The sequence below is a fragment of the Musca domestica genome, unplaced genomic scaffold, assembly GCF_030504385.1.
Source record: "Musca domestica strain aabys unplaced genomic scaffold, Musca_domestica.polishedcontigs.V.1.1 18, whole genome shotgun sequence".
Classification (NCBI taxonomy): domain Eukaryota; kingdom Metazoa; phylum Arthropoda; class Insecta; order Diptera; family Muscidae; genus Musca; species Musca domestica.
In genome coordinates this window covers 8486786-8500781 of record NW_026712238.1, presented here as the reverse complement: position 1 = coordinate 8500781, position 13996 = coordinate 8486786, and the positions used below count along the sequence as shown (strand labels likewise).

The window sequence follows — 13996 nt, the reverse complement described above, 5'->3', positions numbered from 1 at the left end:
GATGAATTAACGTGAGGTGGTTCCCAGTCGATTAATCTAACATTTGATGAGATTGTCAAGGCTTCAAAATGCCTCCCATCGATGTAGCTGGTAGAAGATGACGCTGGAAAACCGGTTACAAGGTATCTAAGACCTTCTGGCCGGCAATCTCGAAAAGAAGAAAGACTCCCTTCTATCACTTACCCGGTCTAAACTAAGAATCGTGGTAGGCATACTGACACCGCTGCAATATCTATACGGCTAGAGAGATAGAAACTCTAATGCTATTCTCAGACATAGATCCCATTAACACCTACACATTTGCTAAAAGCATTCTCTGACTAGGCAAACCACACTGCAATCTATACATCTCTCTACAAACCGATTTCTTCCCTTTCTTGTTTCGATCTTTCCTATCACCAACAACGTTATTCTTCCCAGGATAAACACAATGGACCAAAAGTCTCCGAGTAAAGTAGCTGCTGACTTCCGTGTAGCTTCACATCCTTAAACCAAGCCAAACCTTCAAATGGAGGAAAACATACAGAAACTATAACTAAATCTGAATGTTGTATCTCTAATTATATTGGTTATCGGTGTCAAATTTTAAACATTTTGAAAGCATAATTAGAGAGTCATATATAGCAACATTCTGCATTTTTTTGTCAAGCTTGGAGAAGGGACTTATAAAATATACTAACCGACAATTTTGAGAATTCCAGTTCGAAATTCGCTTAAAATCAACATCTCTTAATAAAGTTGAGTTGCAATCCCTAGCTTGGTTTAACAGCATTGGTGCCCTTCCATGCACGTTGCCGTCATAACAAACCAATTTTTTCACATATGTCAGCCGTTATTGAACATAAACTTTCTCATATTTTTCGACAATATGTTTTGCATCTTAGAAAGCTTCTTTTCTTTTTGAATAACTTTCTCTGATCTGATTTTTTCAAATTGGACAAATTGGACCCATGTTATATTAAATTCATTACTTGGATTTGCTCTGAACCGTTAAATGTGTTCTAACGTTTTTTCGGCTTGTAAAAAATGATATGATTATATTTTAATTCGATTTCACAATTGTTCCCCTTTTTGAAACTTTTCAAATTTATTTTTATATGACATTCTTAAACAGTGAATTTAGTGACAGTTTCAAATGTTTTCCATATTTTTTATTGTTTTCCATCCAATGCTTGTTGTACTATAGTATATTTATCCCCGGATAACGATTTTATTTAAACCACAATAGAAGATTAAAAATTATAGGTCTGATTCAAATCTAAAGAAATTGAAAAATGTTTGATTTTCAAATAAACAACAAAGCCGGTTTTTTTTTAAATTTTACCAAAGTCGATGTCAAAAGAAATTTTTTTCAACGCCGACAAATTTTTATATTTTGGATTTTTTTATTTGGTTTTGAAGCGAGACTCTCGCCAAAATTTGATACGTGCACCTGGGTCCTTTTTGACATCATCATCGGCGATGCCGAACAATGTTCAACGGATACAACTTTTATTTGAATTTTGCTGCATTTTTGAACATTTAACATCTGCACTGATGTTGATTCTAAAATTGGGAACATGTAAAATCAGACATTGGCCAAAAGTTGACCGGCGAACGGGGTCACTGGAAAAAAGGATCCGTGTTTTTTAACGTTTATCATCGTGTTGATATCCACTTTTCAACGAAAAAAACTTTTTTTTTCATTAACAAAATACATTTTCTCTCTGAATTGGCCGGAGATTGATATTTTTGATTGCAGTTCCTGGACAAAAATCAGTAAATATCCCATTTTAAATCCTTTGATTGTTTTAAATTCCCATCCTCTATTTTTTCTTTAAAATATAGGTCTTCTATTTGGAGTAGCTGTCAATGTTGGGTAACACATATCTTCGAGGGAATATAGAGATAGTTTGGGATTTTACAAGTTAATGCCAGCTTAAGTACATGTTTGTATTTTTTCTCTGATCATCATATCTTCTGTCCCTTCCCGCTTTTGTCATTGCCCTACTGATTGTGGGGCTCTTTACAAGGTTTCTAAGGCCATCTGGCCGGCAATATGGAAAAAAGAAAAAATTCCCTTCTGTCACTTACCAGGTCTGATCTAAGAATCGTGGTAGGCAAACTGACACCGCTGCAGTATCTATTCGGCTAGAGAGAAATAGAAACTCTAACGTCAGACATAAATCCCATTAACATCTGCACATTTGCTAAAAGCATTCCCTGACTAGGTAAACCACACCGCAAACTATGCATCTCTCTACAACCGGTTTCTTCCCTTTCTTGTTTCGGTCTTTACTATCACCAACACGTTATTCACGGTATTCTTCCCAAGATGAACACAATGGACCAAAAGTCTCCGGGTAAAGTGCCTGTTGACTTCCGTGTTGCTGCACATTCTTAAACTAAACCAAACCTGAATGGTGTTTCACCAATTATATTGGTCATCGGTGTCAAATTTTAAACCAGTTGCATTTATATAGATTTTGACCGCATGATACATTCTGTATTTTTTGACAAGCTTGGAGAAGGGATTTATATAATCTATAAACCGACAAATTTGATTTATTTTGAGACTTACAATTCCTTATGAAAATCGCTAAAGATTAACATCTCGCTTGGTTTAACAGCATCGGTATCCTTCCATGCACATTCCGTAACAACAAGGTAATTTTTTGCACTCTTCACCTATGTCAGCCTTTATGCAACATAAACTTTCTTGTCAATTTGAAAATAACCACCAATCTTGGTTGAATTCTTTTTTCTGATTCTAAATATTTGGCAAAAAGAAGTTTTTTTCATTTTTTTCAGGTTGGACATTTATTTATACCAAAATTAAAATAAGCGCATTTGCTTGAACCGTTAATTATGTTCAAAAAACTTTACTGCGGCCAAAAATTGTTTGGATTATATTTTAATTCGATTTCACAATTGTTCCCCATTTTGAAAATTTTCAAATTTATTTTTTTTCTTTTTTATTTTATCCTTTCCATATGACATTCTTCAAACAGCGATGTTAGTGACAGTTCCAAATGGTTTTCATAATTTTTATTGTCTTCTATCCAATGCTTGTTGTAGACTTTACCGCGACTAATTATTGGGTTTATATTTTAATTCGATTTCACAATTGTTACCCATTTTGAAAATTTTCAATTTTTCCCTTTCGATATGACATTTCTCAAACAGCGATGTTAGTGACACTTTCAAATGTTTTCCATAATTTTCAATGTTTTCTATCCAATGCTTGTTGTACTATAGCATTTTTATCCCCGGATAACGATTCTATTTAAACCACAATAAAAGATCGAAAATTATAGGTCTGATTCAAATCTAAAGAAATTGAAAAATGTTTGAGTTTCAAATAAACAACAAAGCCGGCATTATTTTTTAAATTTTATCAACGTCGTTGTCAAAAGGAAATTTTTCCAACGGCGACAAATTTTTATTTTTGAATTATTATTTTTTTGTTTGGTTTTGAAATTAAATAGATAGAAGATTTTACAATTTCCTGGCTGTTGGTTTCTAAAATCGGGAATATGCAAAACCAGTGAGACTTTCGCCAAAATTTGATATGTGCACCTTGGTCCTTTTTTTAACATCATCAACGGCGATGTCGAACAATGTTCAACGGATACAATCTTTATTTGAATTTTTCTGCATTTTTGAACATTTAACATCTACACTGATGTTGATTCTGAAATTGGGAACATGTAGAATCAGACATTGGCCAAAAGTTGACCGGCACTGGAAAAAAGGATCCGTGTTTTTTTTTTAACGTTTATCATCGTCGATGTCAAAAAGCTTTTTTAACAAGAAAAATTTTTATTTTTTCATTTTATTCCATTATTATCGACAACGAACCGGACCAAAAATACATTTTCGCTCTGAATGGGCCGATGATTGATGTTTTTTTGATTGCAGTGGATTCAAAGCAAAACTTTCTGGGCGAAAATCAGTAAATATCCCCTTTTTGATCCTTTGATTAGTTCTCATCCTGTAACTTTTCTTTTAAATATAGTTCTTCTATTAGGAGTAGCTGTCAATGTTGCGTAACACATATCTTCGAGGGAATATAGAGATAGTTTGGGATTTTACAAGTTAATGCCAGCTTAAGTACATGTTTGTATTTTTTATCTGATCATCATATATTCTGTCCCGTCCCGCTTTTGTCATTGCCCCGCTGATTGATGTTTAAGTGACGGGCAGACTTTATGCGAGTGGAGCTCTTTACAAAGTATCTAAGGCCATCTGACCGGAAATCTCGAAAAAAGAAAAAACTCCCTTCTATCACTTACCAGGTCTTGGTCGCTAAGAATCTTGGTAGGCATACTGACACCGCTGCAGTATATATTCAGCTAGAGAGGTAGAAACTCCAACGTTCTTCTCAAACATAAATCCCATTAACATCTACACATTTGCAAAAAGCTTTCCCTGACTAGGTAAACCGCACTGCAAACTATAAATCTCTCTCCAACCTGTTTCTTCCATTTCTTGTTTCGATCTTTCCTATCACCAACAACGTTATTCTTCCCAGGATGAACATAAAGGACCAAAAGTCTCTGAGTAAAGTAGCTGTTGACTTCCGTGTAGGCGCACATCCTTAAACTAAACCAAACCTGAATGGTGTTTCACCAATTATATTGGTCATCGGTGTCAAATTTTAAACCAGTTGTATTTATATGGATTTTGAACGCATGATACATTCGGTATCTTTTAGTCAAGCTTGGAGAAATTTGAGATATTTTGAGAATTCCAATTCCTTATGAAAATCGCTAATGATTAACATCTCTTAGTAAAGTTGAGCTGCAATTCCGTATAAAAGCATAAGATCGATTGACTAGCTTGGTTTAACAGCATCGGTATCCTTCCATGCACATTTCGTAATAACAAGGTAATTTTTTGCACTCTTCACCTATTTCAGCCTTTATGCAACATAAACTTTCTTGTCAATTTGAAAATAACCACCAATATTGGTTGAATATTTTTTTCTGATCTAAAATATTTGGCAAAAAGAATTTTTTTCAGATTGTACATTTATTCATACCAAAATTAAAATAAATGCATTACCTGGATTTGCTCTGAACCATTAAAAATGTTCAAAAACTTTACCGCGGCTAAAAATTGTTTGGAATATATTTTAATTCGATTTCACAATTGTTCCTCTTTTTGAAAATTTTCAAATTTATTTTTTCTTTTTTCCTTTCGATATGACGTTCTTCAAACGGCGATGTTAGTGACAGTTTGAAATGTTTTCCATAATTTTTTTGTCTTCTATCCAATGCTTGTTGTAGACTTTGCCGCGACTAAAAATTTTTTTTATTATATTTTAATTCAATTTCACAATTGTTCCCCTTTTTGAACATTTTCCCTTTCGATATGAAATTCCTCAAATAGCGATGTTAGTGACAATTTCAAATGTTTTCCATAGTTTTTATTGTCTTCTATCCAATGCTTGTTGTAATATAGTATTTTTATCCCCGGATAACGATTCTTTTTAAACCACAATAAAAGATCGAAAATTATAGGTCCTATTCAAATCTAAAGAAATTGAAAAATGTTTGAATTTCAAATAAACAACAAAGCCGGCATTATTTTTTAAATTTTATCAACGTCGTTGTCAAAAGAAAAAATTTTCAACGGCGACAAATTTTTATTTTTGAGTTTTTTTTTTTTTTTTGTTTTGAAATTAATTCGACAGAAAATTATAAATTTTCTTTGCTGTTGGTTTCTAAAATCGGGAATATGCAAAACCAGCGAGACTTTCGCCAAAATTTGATACGTGCACCTGGGTCCTTTTTAACATCATCATCGGCGATGTCGAACAATATTCGACGGATACAATCTTTATTTGAATTTTTCTGCAATTTGTACATTTAACATCTGCACTGAAGTTGATTCTGAAAAGGGGAACATGTAAAATCAGACATTCGCCAAAAGTTGACCGGCGAACAGGGTCACTGGAAAAAAGGAGCCGTGTTTTTTTAACGTTTATCTCGTCGGTGTCAAAAAAACTTTTTTCAACGAGAAAAATTTTAATTTTTTCATTTTTTCCATTATTTGGTCTGTTCCAGAAGTGCAAGAATGTAAAAGTTTTTACTACGACAACAGATTTTCTCTTTATGTTATCGGAGAAAATTGCAAAACTAGTAGATTCTTGTAGATTCTGGAACAAACCAATTATTGACAACGAACCGGGCCAAAAATACATTTTCGCTATGAATTGACCGACGATTGATGTTTTTTGATTGCAGTGGATTAAAGCAAATCTTGCTGGGCGAAAATCAGTAAATATCCAATTTTTTTATCATTTTATCAAAAGTTTATCATTTTACCGCTCCGCTTTTGTCATTGCTCTTCTGATTGATGGTTAAGTGAGGTGCAGACTTTATGTGAGTGGGGCTCTTTACAAGGTATCTAAGGCCATCTGAACCAAAACTCCCTTCTGTCACTTACCAGGTCTGATCTAAGAATCCTTAAACTAAACCAAACCTGAATGGTGTTTCACCAATTATATTGGTCATCGGTGTCAAATTTTAAACCAGTTGTATTTATATAGATTATGATCGCATGATACATTCTGTATTTTTTGACAAGCTTGGAGAAGGGATTTATATAATCTATAAATTTGAGTTATTTTGAGACTTACAATTCCTTATGAAAATCTCTAAAGATAAACATCTCTTAGTAAAGTTGCTGCAATTCCGTATAAAAGCATAAGATCGATTGACTAGCTTGGTTTAACAGCATCAGCATCCTTCCATGCACATTCCGTAATAACATGGTAATTTTTTGCACTCTTCACCTATGTCAGCCTTTATGTAACACAAACTTTCTTGTCAATTTGAAATAACCACCAATTTTGGTTGAATATTTTTTTTCTGATCTAAAATATTTGGCAAAAAGATTTTTTTTCTGATTGTACATTTATTCATACCAAAATTAAAATAAATGCATCACATGGATTTGCTCTGAACCGTTAAATGTGATCAGTAAACTTAACCGCGGCTAAAAAATTGTTTGGATTATATTTTAATTCGATTTCACAATTGTTCCCCTTTTTGAAAAATTTCAAATTTATTTATTTTTTCATTTTCCGCTTTCGATATGACATTCTCCAAACAGCGATGTTAGTGACAATTTCAAATGTTTTCCATAATTTTTATTGTATAATGCTTGTTGTAGACTTTACCGAGGCTAACTCATTGTTGGGTTTATATTTTAATATGATTTCACAATTGTTCCCCATTTTGAAAATTTTCAAATTTATTATTTTTTTCTTTCGATATGACATTCTTTAAACAGCGATGTTAGTGACAGTTTCAAATGTTTTCCATAATTTTCATTGTTTTCTATCCAATGCTTGTTGTACTATAGTATTTTTATCCCGGATAACGATTCCTTTTAAACCACAATAAGAGATCGAAAATTATAGGTCCGATTCAAATGTAAAGAAATTGAAAAATGTTTGAATTTCAAATAAACAACAAAGCCGGCATTTTTTTAAATTTTATCAACGTCGATGTTGAAAGGAATTTTTTTCAACGGCGACAAATTTTTATTTTTTGGATTTTTTTTATTTGACTTTGAAATTAAATAGAGAAAAAAATTACAATTTGCTTTGCTGTTGGTTTCTAAAATCGGGAATATGCTAAACCTGTGAGACTTTCGCCAAAATTTGATATGTGCACCTGGGTCCTTTCTTAACATCAACATCGGCGATGTCGAACAATGTTCAACGGATACAATCTTCATCTGCGAATTTTTCTGCATTTTTGAATTTTTAAAATTTGCATTGATGTTGATCCTGAAATTTGGGAAGATGTAAAATCAGGCATTGTCCAAAAGTTGATAGGTGAACCGGGTCACTGGAAAAAAGGATCCGTCTTTTTAACGTTTATCATCGTGAATGTCAAAAAACTTTTCAACGAACAAAAATTTTATTTTTTCGTTAATATTCCCAAGGAAACGGAACTAAAATACATTTTCTCTCTGAACTGGCCGAAGATTGATATTTTTGATTACAGTTCGTGGGCAAAAATCAGTAAATATCCCGTTTTAAATCCTTTGATTGTTTTAAATTCCCATCTTCTAATTTTTCTTTAAAGTATAGGTCTTCTATTTGGGATAGCTGTCAATGTTGGGTAACACATATCTTCGAGGGAATATGGAGATATTTTTGGACTTTGGAGGTTAAGGCTAGTCCAGGTACAAAATTCCTGATTGATGGTTAAGTGAGATGCAGACTTTATGTGAGTGGGGCTCTTTTACGTTTTTTTACCACCATACCATGGAGGGTATATTGAAGTTAGACCCTACAAATTAGTATTAATAAGTGTAAAATTAAAAGTCGATTTAGCTATATCCATCTGTCTGTAGGTGTATTTGTCCATCCGCCTGTTTGTTGTAATCACGCTATCTTTCGGACAAATTGATATAGAGTGCCATTGTTTCAAATTCAGAATTTAGAGTTCGAAATAGGTTCTATCTCCTTTCTTAGAACCTTGTCAATATTGATCCACGTTTTCCTATGGATATTCTGATTTTAGGCAGTGGATCTACTCGACTTCGAAAACACATTTCACCGTCATTCAAGGACTTCATTTGTTTATTCCCCTATTTTTCGTTGTCATCAGGTCATGTACACCTAAATCTTATTATGCAATAGTTTTGAACTATCAAATATCCTCAAGTTGTTGATATTTTTAACATCTTAAAATCGAATAACTTCAATATTTTACTGAAAAACTCTGAAACGAAATGGACGACATTTGCTAATCAGAATTTTTTCGATAATAAGCGGTTCCCTTCGTCTATACATTCGTTAGTCTATGCCACTGTAGCGGGAAATTTCATATGTAGTTTCTCACTTCAGTACAGCCCACAAATGTCGGTACCCTCCACTTTATGGTATTTTGAAGACTTACTGCAATTTGCAAACGATTTCAATGGCAAGGGTATACATCTGTCGGCTAAACCTATTGATACTTTTTAACTTGTTTTTAAAGGTTTTCGTTACCTCGAATTAGAGGGTTCTTAAAGTTCGGACCGACCTTTTTACTTGTTTTTTTTTTCTTCTTACGTTACATCCTGCCTATGCACAGATAATTGATTGTAATTTCATTTTCAACGGTTTAAAATGTTCAGCAAATATTAAAAAAAAACCCAAATATTGCCGATTAGATAATCATTTGTACAATCCCTAAGCCAGCAACGAATCAGTCAGTCATAAATAACATCAATACCTAAAAGTATCTCCACATTTTTTTTATGATTTATGTTTATGTATTTACAACACTGCAACATAACTAATTCGCCAAGAATGCAACAAAAACCAACAAAAATAAATAAGAACAAACATGTTAATCAAAATATTTGCACCATGTCAAAATGCACATTTAAATGATTAATTCTAAAACAGAAATAGTTGTAAATTGCACAAAAATCTCGTTCGCAAGCTATTAAAAGACCTCATTAAGCGGCGAAAAAAACGAATGTTTGAAAACACAAACATTTTTTGCACTGTTAAAGAAACTAAAAATATAGCCGTACAACATCGCCAATTATGCAGACTTCTTCGAATGCCATTGTGGTTATTACATGTCGCTTGAAAAGTGTGAATGACTTTGAAAAATCATCGCAGCTGTAACAACCGTGTTCCAAGAAAATGAACGAAAAATCGCTGTGGTGATCCTTAAGTGGCGTTGCCGGTATGCTGGCGTTTAGCGCGGCTATGGCTCGTCGGATTGGGGGTTGGGTCTTGCCACTTGTAGACCTTTTCGGTTGAACAAACAAAAAATCATACCGGACTTCACACAAAATCTAAAAGGGGGATAAAAGGAAGCCTGAAACATGTCTATAAAAAAAAGAAAAAGAAACCGTTCACCTAAACTACAACCCAAATCCCAAACTTACTTTACTTTATCACCACAGAAAACAGTGCTCCTGGCGGCTGACCAACCAGGAGATATCCCTCCCTCCGAGAACACCTCTCGCCATGACGTCTACTTATCCCTGACGTCCCAGATTTGACCCTTAACTTACCACATTTTATCCCATGGCCACCACCTTTTTAATAGGGCTTTAAGCCGAAAACATATTTATCTTTTCTATAAAAAATTTGTACATTTTATTCAGCCAATTTTGCTCTTCAAAGATATGAACAATTCAACAAGGCTTTTATATGTTATAAAAAAAACATAATGACAAAAAAATCGAAGATATAGATTTACAGCGCCAAAATTATTTTAAAATATCATATTTGCTCCTTTCTCCTTTCAGGTTGCGATGGCGGTCGACAAAAAGTATGGAACAGTAAAGGCTGCTAATGTTTGAGGTTCTTCCCAATTGGTAAGTACGAACGTATTGTTAATGTCTAGCTTTTTTAATTATATTCCACGTTCAATTTTTTTTTATGTTTCTTTTTTTTTCAATTTTAGGGAAGGACAAACAAAGGAGTGGTGTCGACAACCAAAAAAATCGACGAGCGAAATAAAATGCCTGGTTACCTAACCTTGAATAGAGCTCTTTTCAACGTCGTGAACCTGCACCTCAATCAAAATGTGAGTAAAATTTAAATTTAAATTCATTTGTTTACCCCTTCTAATTTCTATCTTTCTTTCACAGGAAAACGGCGGAATTTAATCATTTAGCTTCGTCGTCCGTCTGTCTGTCCGGAGTTCAGTGTGACAAATGTCGATTGGGAATGATACCAGGCCACGCTGGAGCAGCAATGGCGTAAAATCTGCGCCTCCCTCGATGGATTGGACGGGCGATGGTGTGGCTCGTTGACTCCAGTTTCCTGGTCTGGATATTTAGGTTTAAGATTTATTTTTTTTAGTTTTAGAATTTCAATTGTTTTGTTTTCAAATTTGTTTAATTGTTTCCAAACTTTGTTCAATTTTTTTCCAAATTTTGTTTAAATTTTAAAATAAGTTTAATTTTTTAATTTTCATGAAATTATTTGTTTTAGTTATAAGTTTTTAACTTTTAAACTTTTAGCCTTTTCTTGATAAATTTTGTTTAATCGTTTTAAGGCTTTCAATTTTGTGTAGAAAAAGTTTGTATTTTGTGTTGTTTGTTTATAAGTTTCAAACAAATAAAAAAATTGAATTCACTCTTCAACAAGTGGTTCACCACAAAAACTTCTGTTGGTTTTTCCTTTGCTGGTTACGGGGAGCCACACGTCCAATCTTCTTCGCTGGTAAAATTAAAAAAAGCTGATTTTTCTGGCAATTTTGGCCAGGAAATTTTGGTTGCCATTTTCTGAATATAATTTTTCCATTTTCTTTCTAAATTATTCCCCCTTGTTGACATTTTGCTAATTGGAATAATCAGCTGTTTTCTAAAAACGGTTGGCAACACTCTTCTTCTTCTTCTGGCTATCAATTATTTTCATGGTTACCCCTTTAAAAGGCGCACACCACAAAGCCAACTATCCTGCTGATATCCTTATCGAAGGATAGGGGGAAAAAAGTGCGACACTCGTCTCAAAAATAAAAAAAGGTATCACTATTTTGATGGGCTTATTAAAAAAAGAAATCTGTGTTTGGCATCCCTAAAATTCGCGGTTTGGCATCCCTAATAATCATTTTCTGATTTTCCAAAATAAAATTTAATTTCGGCGTGATTTATTTATCACAGTGTTAATCTTCCATTAGCCCATAGGAACATGGTATAATGCTTACGCCATACGCCACGCGTTATCTTTTAGTCTGACGTAAGGTGAATATCGATCGTAGTGACTATCGATAGTAGTGACGTTTATGAATGAAAACAATCGGAGTACGCGTCTATTGCAAATTTTTTTTGGTGGATTGGAGCACGGACGGACAGAAAATTTGGAGCTGCGGAAATTATAAATTATGGGTAAGTAGAGTGAAAAAAATTAAAGTGAATAATAAAATAATTAAAATAAAACAAAAGTAAGTGCCGGGCTACTGAAAATAACGTGTAAAACTAAAGTCAAAAGTGAATAAAGTGCCAAAAAAAATGAATGAAAATTACTATCATTGACATACAGTGCGGGTGTATGTGAGAATTGTAAATTGCAAATATTGCATGAAGAAAAATAATCCACAAAAATCTAAGAAAATAATAAAGAAAATGAAAGGAAAAAAAGAAAAAATAATAATAAAGTGGTTTTTATGAAACAAGTTCAATTAATTTCATAAAAATAATTTAATTTCCTAATCAAAAAAAATTAATGATTTCCATCCAGTGTGTGTGTGAGTGTAAATAAAAGTAGCATTTGCATTTACAATGAAAAAATGCACTCATTAAGAAAAAATGTGACTTTGGCGGAAACAATAAGTTTGAAATACAATTCGAAGTGAGTGAGTAGTGAATAAAGATGGAACAGATAAAGAAAACAGAATTAAGGAATGAGTGAAAAGTGCAAATAAAAATTAAAATAGATAATGTTGCCAAAAGAAAAGAAAAATTGAAATAGTGAAAACAAACAAAATGCAAAAATTAACAATGTTGTGGGCAACAGAGCTAATGTGCAAAAAAACTAATGAATGATGACTGTTGGGAATAGTGAAAAAAATGGAAAATAGTGAAAAAAATTAGAATTGATCGGACATAAATTGTGCGTGCACATATTGTGTTTATTTTTAATAACGAAAAGTGCAAAGAATTTAATTGAAATAAAAAAAATGAAAACAAAATTAAAAAGTTGCAGAATTAAAAAAAAATTAATGCAAAAAGTGTTTTTATTTGCTGTGCAAATTAATATCAAAAAAAAAAAAAAAAAATGAAAGAAAAATTAATTTAAATTAAATTGAAATACTATTGTGAATTAATTGAAAATAAAATATTTAGGAATTGAGCTTCGGTAAATTTAAAGTGACGAATTATGTGAAATGTTTTAAATTTTGAAGGAATAATTAAACTGTATGAAAAAAGAAAATTATTAAAGATAAAATTGAGAAAGTTATTCAAATCGGACGGACATATTCGGTGTGATTGCCTAAAAATTAAATTTTAATCTATTCGTTCTAAATTAATTTTTGAATTTGACTTAAAGTTTCCTCTTTTTCACAGATAACTAATATTCATTTTTCCTATTCTTATCTTTTCAGATTGGTGACTGCCTAGGCTTGGATGGAACGAAAGGTAAGATTGAGACCTGATATTTTCTTTTCTTTTGCTGTAGGGGTACCTTCAACTAGGTCCACACTTTGGCCAGATTGTTGGATACGGCATCATTTCAAATGCATTTAGATGTGTTTGACCGTGTCTTCCCGCTTCCAGACTCTAACGTCATAAATCGATTACTGACTGCTCTGCGACCTTGTGTACAACACTCTTCTGCCTTGTGCCATAGTTGCGTATGGGAATATAAAGGAAGAGTGCACAAATGGTCAAGGACAGTCATAAATTGACTGTTCAGGAATCGTAGACATATTGTTAGAGTCGGTAAATCTGGGATGCTTCCGCTCGTAATCCAACGAATTCTCCCTGACCACTGCTGTTGGTGTCTAGGCGAGTGGCCTCCTATGGTAACAAGAAAAAGTTTTCGATGGTCTCAACTTCCAATAGAATGACTAGAGAATTTACGTAAATTGGATATCTAATTCACAAAAGGTAAGTAGAATTAGAAAAGCTTTTAGGCAATAGAACTTGCCTGTCCTGCAAAAACAGGAAATTACACTTGATGGTAAGTTCGAGTAATCCTGTTCTCCCTTTTTTTTCCAGCAGGTGTACCATCGACTAGACCTGCAGCTTTTGTCAGAATGTCGGATACGATGGTTTGCAAATGCACTGAGGTGTATTTGTTCTTTTTGTCTTCTGGCTTCCAGACTCTAGTGTCGTAAGGCGGGTGAAGGACTGATCTGCGACCTCGTGTACAACAGTTCCCTGGCCCGTGCCAAAGAGCGAACGGCTACTGCTTCACCGCGAAAGGGGAATTGCACTAATGGTCAAAGACAGTCACCAGGTGACTGCTCCGGATGCGCAGACATCAACTAGAGTCGGTAAACCCAGAATGCTTTAATTCGTACTCTGACTTCGCAAT

The 13996-nt window shown here is 33.4% G+C and overlaps 2 long non-coding RNA genes across 2 annotated transcripts; one reads left to right on the top strand and one right to left on the bottom strand.

Annotated features, from left to right (window-relative positions):
- Window positions 1-4632: 4632 nt before the first annotated feature.
- Window positions 4633-5640, bottom strand: LOC109612147 (uncharacterized). The gene is made up of 2 exons (XR_002194345.2): window positions 5047-5640; window positions 4633-4972 (listed from the first exon to the last, which is right to left on the bottom strand). It is a non-coding gene; the product is annotated as an uncharacterized LOC109612147 (long non-coding RNA).
- A 4557-nt stretch (window positions 5641-10197) lies between these two features.
- On the top strand, window positions 10198-11060 carry LOC131801863 (uncharacterized). The gene is made up of 3 exons (XR_009341938.1): window positions 10198-10326; window positions 10416-10538; window positions 10603-11060. It is a non-coding gene; the product is annotated as an uncharacterized LOC131801863 (long non-coding RNA).
- Window positions 11061-13996: the final 2936 nt, after the last annotated feature.